Genomic DNA, 7966 nt, shown 5'->3' with positions numbered 1-7966 from the left:
TCTTTGGTAAATCGAGTATTCATGACGACGTGTTATTTTAAAAAAAACAAGTATCGTTTTGAAATCACGCCCTAAGTCTATCCCATTTGAATTATTATCCATCAATTTAAAGTTGTTTAAAATAATATAATCCCAGAAAAACAAAAAAGAAAATAAAGTTAAAATGGCCTTATTACAACCCAAAAATTAAATAGTAATTAAAAATAACTTAAGAAAACTAGTCTCTTTTTCAAACCCAAAAGTATTCACCATGGCCACTTTGAATCCCCTTCGGCTCCAAGTCACCCACATCAAGGCTCACCTGCAAGGTTAAAGAAGGGGTGAGTTTGGGGAAACTCAGTGTGTAAGAAAAACCCATTCAAAGCTCAAGTCAGCTCAAGCCCATTGGCCCTAATCCCATTCAGGTAACAGTGATACTGGGCTAGAGCCCTTTTCAAATTACAATAAACTGGGCCTTAGCCCCTTATTCAGATAACAGTATGGCCCATAGGCCCATTTCAAAATACATGCAACATCAATAACATATACAAGCCCATTTGGGGAGACTACTCAACCCACCAACCACTACACTCCACCCGTACCAGCCATACACTCCATGTGGGGAATAGCTCAACCCACCCAGCCCAACACTCCACAGTTGCAGCCTTGCTGCTCAGTTAACAGTAAATTGAGGCAAAGCCTCCAGTACGTGGACAAGCCACTTTCAGTACTTCCTCCGTCAATATCCCAGTCCCATGCATCAGATAATAACAACATGGCATGCATTAAATAACAACAGTCAAACATGCATTTAAGTTAATTTAACCTTAGGGGTATTTCGGTAATTTATCTCCTAGGCGTAAAACTGTAAAATTTTCCACTTTTAAAGGTATTTTAGTAATTTATCTATTTTAGGGTTTTTCATGCATATTCCTACCTTTCACGTACTAACAGAATTACGTATCGAGGGTTCTTACAGAATTAGGCTCGTTGGCCCATCATTCCAATTTTGGCCCATTAAGCCCAAAAATATCGAGGGCACAGAAATCATGCACTTTGCAGTCCAAACATTGCAGCTTACCAAAAACATTAATCGATTTACCTCACGAGCATTCGCACACTCGCAAATCTACAAAATATCGGTTTTCGGCATTTTGGCTTTTCAACTTTTGCCGATCTAGACTAAGAAAGAGGGTGTTAGTTACACACCTGTTTGCGACGATATGCTGATGAGATCCACACACGAACCGCCTACAATTGGATTACTAACACGTTAATCTAAGTATTCAAATACAAGCTACGTATTAACCCCTTACAATATTCGGCAAACCACACCTACAGGTCATAGTAAGCTTATATAGAAATCAATAAGCAACTCATCAACAAATTTTTGTCAATGTTTACCACATAATCATAATTTCACTGCAAGCTGTCTTCCTGAGAAACAGTCACTAAATCATTTATAACTAGAGCTACGAAACTCCAAATCAAGTGCCGTTAATTTTCCCTGAAAATAGACTCATATATCTTTTATCCATAAAATTTTCAAAATTTTTGGTTTAGCCAATCAATACCAGATCTTTCTCAAATTTTCCCATATTTCACTGTTTGACTAATCTGACCACTCTTCATTACAAATCAAATTTCTCATTGTACAGAATTCAAAATATGTTCTCGTTTATTTCAATTGAAACTAGACTCATTAAGCTTTAATTACATAATTTATACAGCTTCTAATTATCTCCCACAATTTATGGTGATTTTCCAAAGTCACGTTACTACTGCTGTCCCAAGCAGATTTATTAGCAAATCACTCTTTCACACACTTATCTTGCATGCATGTTATTTAAACAGTATATCACCAATCAATTATCACATATCTATGATTTTTACTTAAGCATAATCTCCATTTCATCATTTTAAAGCACAACATGTTAGTCGATTTTTCCCTTTAGCATCTAAGGCACATGCATGATCATTTGTTTGGCTCAACTTCACCTATCTTCCATTTTTCATCAAAAGAACATGAAACAACAATAATTTCCTTCATTTTAATTCATGACCAAATGCTCACAACACACCCAAAAACCAAAATATGCTTCAAGAGTTAAGTTAGAATTAATAAGAACTCATGAACATCAAGATAGAAGCAAACTACCATGAACTTACCTTCAATTTTCTTCCCCAAGTGATTGAACATTCAAGAGCTTTCTCCTCTCCTTTCTCTTCTCTAACTTTCGGCTATGATGAACAAATATAGACTAAACTTTGTTCTTTTCACCCCTTTTTCTTTTAATAAAATTTCATATTTCATCGATTTAATTCTTTAATACAAAAGACACGAAATGCCCATCATGGAACATTTACCTAACCCATTATAATGGAACATTTACATAACCCATTATCTATTTTTATCAATTTGTACCATAAATTATGGATATCAAGTTCACATATTGTCTTCAACAACATGATGGCCAGCCACTTCATGTAAAATGGGAGGTTTGTCATACAAATCCTCCTATTTTGCACTCCTATTTGTTTGGCCACTTCAATTTAGCATATAGCATTTTCAAACATTTTCACATAGGTCCTATTTCATAATTTCACCCCCTTTTTCTTATGGAACAAAAATTAACTAAAATTGTCAGGTTCTATCTTAAGCTTGGGCCTTCTAGAGGCCCACTAACATAATTAAACCTCTGCCAACATTCACAGAATTCCTGAAAATTGGGGCGTTACAGAATATGTAACCTTATCAATGTGGTGAAAATGAATTAATATTGTGACAGCCCAAAATTGACCCTAGTCGGGAAGTGGTTTTGGGACCGTTAAACCGAGTCATCGAAATGTTTGAATGTGATATTTATTGTCTAGAATAAGTAATTATGAATGTGTGAAAATTTCAAGCTTCGATTTAGTCGATTGCATGTGAATTAAGTCAATAGGACTTATGTGAGAAAATTTTAAAATGTGATAGGTCAATGCGTAAGGACCTATTAGTGCATGTGGAAGAAAGGGGGGACTTGCATGTCAAATCCCCCCTTAATAAGTAGTGGCCGGCCATGCTATGGGTGGAAACATGTTGGGAACATGTTGGCCTAGTGAGGTATGTAGGATAAAATATAATAAGAAGTATGGGGAATAAAGAAATGGAAAAAGGAAAGGATGTGTGTAATTGTTTCTTCCCCTCCCCATTGCCGTGAAAGTAAGAAAGAAAACAAAGAAAAAAAAAGTGTCCATCTTTCTTCATTTCCCCTTGGCCGAATGTTCTAAGGAAGAAAGAAAAACAAGTTGTGTTCTTTGGTTCTTCTTGGCCGAATTGAAAGGAAGAAGAAGGGAGTGAAGCAATCGGTCATCTTAGGTCACTATTAAGGTAAGGAAGTTTGTACTAGCTTTTGAAATTTTAGTTGATATTGAGTGAGTTATCAAGTGATTTTTGTAAACCATGTTGAAATTTCGATTTTGGGGGTGAGTATGGTTTTCGGCTATAAAAGATTAATAAGGGTGATGATTGTGTGTCATGCTAAACTTAGATGAATAATGGTAGTTGCTCACATCTTGATATCTATGAGTTCCTTTCTTGGTTCTACCATAGACCCCCAAAGTATATGTTCATTGGGTGTTGTTGGAGGTTTATGATAGAAGCTAATGAGTGAGAGTTTGATAGGTACCATGAGGTTAAACTTCATGAGATTGTAAGCTTGTAAGTTGGATGATGAAATTCATGCTTTGTGAAGGTAAAAGGAGTAGAAGGAGCATTCGGCCATGAAGAAAAAAAAAGAGAGCAAAGGGGGAAATTTATGATGAATTAAGTTGGAAGCTATTATAATGTACTTGTACATTCGGGTATGGGATGAAAATATATGAGATGGCTATAATTAGCCTTGTGATTCGGCTCTTGTATATATATATATATGCACATGATGTATTGGTATGATACAAATATATATCACCCCAAAGTATATGTTTATATATGGTGGTGGTTTAGTTATGGACTAAATGATGGATGCATATTGAGTTATAATATGTAATGCATTAGTTAGTAAAATGTATGTCATTTATATGTGGTACTAAGAATATAATTTGGCCTCAAAGTAGACATGCATATTCGGCCACATGAGATGGATTGGCGTTGCATGAATTCGGTTAGAGGCAAACATATTGATGCCTATATCTTGGTTAGGACAATCGGCTAAAGGGGAGTGTGGGTTAATATGTTGAGTTGATGCATGATTTCACATGTATGTGACTTTAAAGTCTAATGTATAAATATGGGCTAAGTGCCTTATGTTCCCCTTTTCGATGCTCAAATGATTAAATCAATTTATTTGTTTAATTAAGCTCAAGAGCAAAGGGGAACTAAATCCGATAAAGGGAAGGAAAAAGTGGTCGAATAGCTATCGGAATCGTTCGACAACACCCGAGGTAAGTTCTTGAGTAAGAGAGCTTAAATTATGATGTGATTAGATCATGTTTTAAGCAAATTAAAATCATGCTCTTTGTGTGGCTATTGAGCCGAATTTGCAAGAATGATAAATGTCTTGTGTTTGAGTTTTGCTAACGAAAATGAAATACGGATGGGCCATGATTTATTGTTAAATGTGCATGGTTATTTGAATGATGTCCGGGCTAAGTCCCAAAGGCTTGTGCTAAGTGACAATATCCGGACTAAGATCCGAAGGCATTTGTGCGAGATTCTAATTCCGGGCTAAGCCCGAAGGCATTTGTGCGAGATACTAATTCCGGGCTAAGCCCGAAGGCATTTGTGCGAGATACTAATTCCGGGCTAAGCCCGAAGGCATTTGTGCGAGTTACTAAATCCGGGTTAAGTCCCGAAGGCATTTGTGCGAATTACTATAACCGGGCTATGTCCCGAAGGCATTTGAACGAGGAGCTATATCCGGTTAAATTCCGAAGGTACGTGATTTGGGAATGAATGAACTTGCTGTAAAATTCCAGTTAATACTCTCGAAACATCCCAACATTGAGGTATGTTTCGTATGTGCTTGAATTTAGTTGAGCCCTTACAAATAAGTATTCGCTCAGTTGATAAACGAGCTACCGGCCTTTGGCTGAGTTGATCTTTTGTGTATGTACATAAGGGTTGATAATGTGAAGCAAGCACGATATCGTAAATTTGTGCATATGAAATTATCCGTTTAGCTATATGAATGCTATACTTTTGTTGTGCTGGAATTCATTGCTCAAAACTTACTAAGCATAAATTGCTTACTCCGTTTCATTGCTCCTCTGTTTTATAGATTTGGTTCTCCAGCTATCGGACTCGGGATCTTGAGGTCAAAGTCGCCCACACTATCAAAGCCCCCTTTTGGTACAATTTTGGTTGAACTTCGAAATGGCATGTATAGGACTACCCGTTTGTTGCGGGTCGTGGACCCTTTGGACTTGTATAATTTTGGATAGCCATGCGAAAATGGCTTATATGTGTTTGAGTATAATGTTATAATCATTCGGTGTGGATATGCTTGACAAAGGATTAGCCATAGGAATGGTTAATCACTATCATAAATTGTGCTATTTATGCAAAAAGGGCTAATTGAATCATGGAAACCATGAAATAGGTAAAGTTTACCTTAAAGGCAGATGCTGACAGCAGCAGTGATGTAGATTTGGAAAATCACTAAAAATAGTAGGAAGGGAATTAAATAGTGAATAAATTATGTAAACAAACCTTGATGAATCTACTTTCATAGGAAAGTAACGAAACAATCATACGGACAGTATGTTAAGAGATATTCAGGTTCTTGTGAGACAGGGCCAGAACGGTTTCTGGATTCCCTGTTCCGACTTTGGAAATTCACTATAAATTAACCAGAGATAATTGGGAGTCATACCATATATTTATAGATTCCTCTCTGAGTCTAGTTTCTACAGAAACAAACGGCATCAGTATTGAAGCTCTGTGCAGGGAGATATCTAGGTCGTAATGCGCAAAGGTCAGTGTAGTCGATCCCTGTAACATGGGAGACTTTGACTAATAAACTGTACTAATTGGCCCGACCAAAAATTCTAGAAAAAAATATGTAGATGGGCATATGAGTCTAGTTTCAGGGAAAAATCACGAAACTGATTTTCGAGTTGTGACACTCAAGATATGATTTTAAAGCGACTAGTACGCAGATTGGCAGTGTCTGGGAAATTTTTTTTTATAAGGGGTTTAAAGTCTGTTAACACCTCGTGTTCGATTCCGGTGTCGGTCTCGGGTTCGGGTGTTACATTTGATTGGTATCAGAGCTACGGTTTAGTCGATTCTAGGACTACCGTAATGCGTTGGGTCTAGCTATACATGCCATTTTATGTGATTACTTGATAGTGTGGTGATTTCTGACAACTGTAAATGTGTTTATTTATAGTAATGGATCCCGATCCCAACCGAGAGGTAGCTGATGATCTTGAGAGTGTAGCGCCTGCTCCCGGACAAGGGACAGCGCCGGCGGACTCTCAACCTAATGCTAGTAACCCGAATGATGAAGCTAGACAAGCTTTCTATAGCGTGATGAATGATTGGTACAACCAATACATTCGAACTAATACGGCTGTTCCACAACCTCCATTCCAGACTAATACCACCCCCGCACCTACAATACCTTCGATAACTGACCAAATAAGGTCAAATAAGCCCCCAGTTGACAGAATCCGAAAACATGGGGGCTACTGAATTTAAGGCTACGGATAGCGACGATGCCGAGCAAGCTGAATTTTGGTTGGACAACACTATCCAGGTACTCGATGAGCTATCTTGTACACCCGATGAATGCCTAAGTGTACTATCTCCTTGCTACGTGATTCTGCCTACTATTGGTGGAGTACTCTGACTTCAGTTGTGCCCCGAGAGCAAGTAACTTGGAGTTTTTCCAAACTGAGTTTCGGAAAAAGTATATCAGTCAGAGATTTGTTGATAAAAAACGGAAGGAATTTCTTGAGCTTAAGCAAGGTTCCATGTCGGTTACTGATTACGAGCGAAAATTTGTTAGACTTAGCAAATACGCTCGGTAATGTGTTTCGTCCGAGGCTATCATGTGTAAACGCTTCGAGGATGGGCTGAATGAAGATATAAAAATGTTCGTTGGCGTTCTTGAAATACAAGAGTTCGTAGTACTTGTCGAGCGAGCTTGTAAAGCCGAAGAGCTTAGAAAAGAAAAACAAAAAGTTGATGAGGGAACTGGAGAGTTTCGTAAAAGATCTTCGGGAAAGTCTCTTCAACAGGCATCGAAGAAATTTGAGATGATGTGGGCTGGTCGAGAGGCACTTCGGGCCTTTTTAGACGAGATCGTGATCGACCCCCTGTGGGTACACGAGGCACTTCGGTCGCCAGTGTTGGGAATGAACGTCGAGACAGAACGAAATGTCGATATTGCGGTAAATGGCATTCGGGGAGTTGTAGATTCCCTGACCGCTCCTGTTACAAGTGCGGATCAGTTGACCACTTCATTAAAGATTGCCCGAGGTTGTCTGAACAGAATGAAAATCAGAGTGGGAATCCGGGTGCTACCACTGCTCGAGGTAGACCATCTGGAAATACGAGCAATGCTGGTGGTGGTCAGAGAGGATCTAGAGATGCTACGACCAGATCCGAGGCTCGTGCGCCTGCTAGAGCTTATGCTATACGTGCCCGCGAGGATGCTTCTTCGCCTGATGTTATTACCGGTACTTTTACTCTCTTTGATACTAATGTAATTGCTTTGATTGACCCCGGTTCTACTCATTCTTACATATGTGAAACCTTAGCATCCAGTAAGACTTTACCTATTGAGTCTACTGAGTTCGTAATTCGGGTGTCAAATCCCTTGGGTCGTTACGTGCTTGTCGACAAAGTGTGTAAGAAATGTCCCCTAGAAATTCGAGGTTCCTGTTTTCCGCGGACTTGATGCTTTTGCCGTTTGATGAATTTGATGTTATTCTTGGTTTGGATTGGTTGACCGCGCATGATGCGGTTTGATTGAAAGCAACTATTGATTCGAGGTCG

The sequence above is a fragment of the Gossypium hirsutum genome, chromosome A03, assembly GCF_007990345.1.
Source record: "Gossypium hirsutum isolate 1008001.06 chromosome A03, Gossypium_hirsutum_v2.1, whole genome shotgun sequence".
Lineage (NCBI taxonomy): Eukaryota > Viridiplantae > Streptophyta > Magnoliopsida > Malvales > Malvaceae > Gossypium > Gossypium hirsutum.
This window is presented reverse-complemented; position numbering follows the sequence as displayed.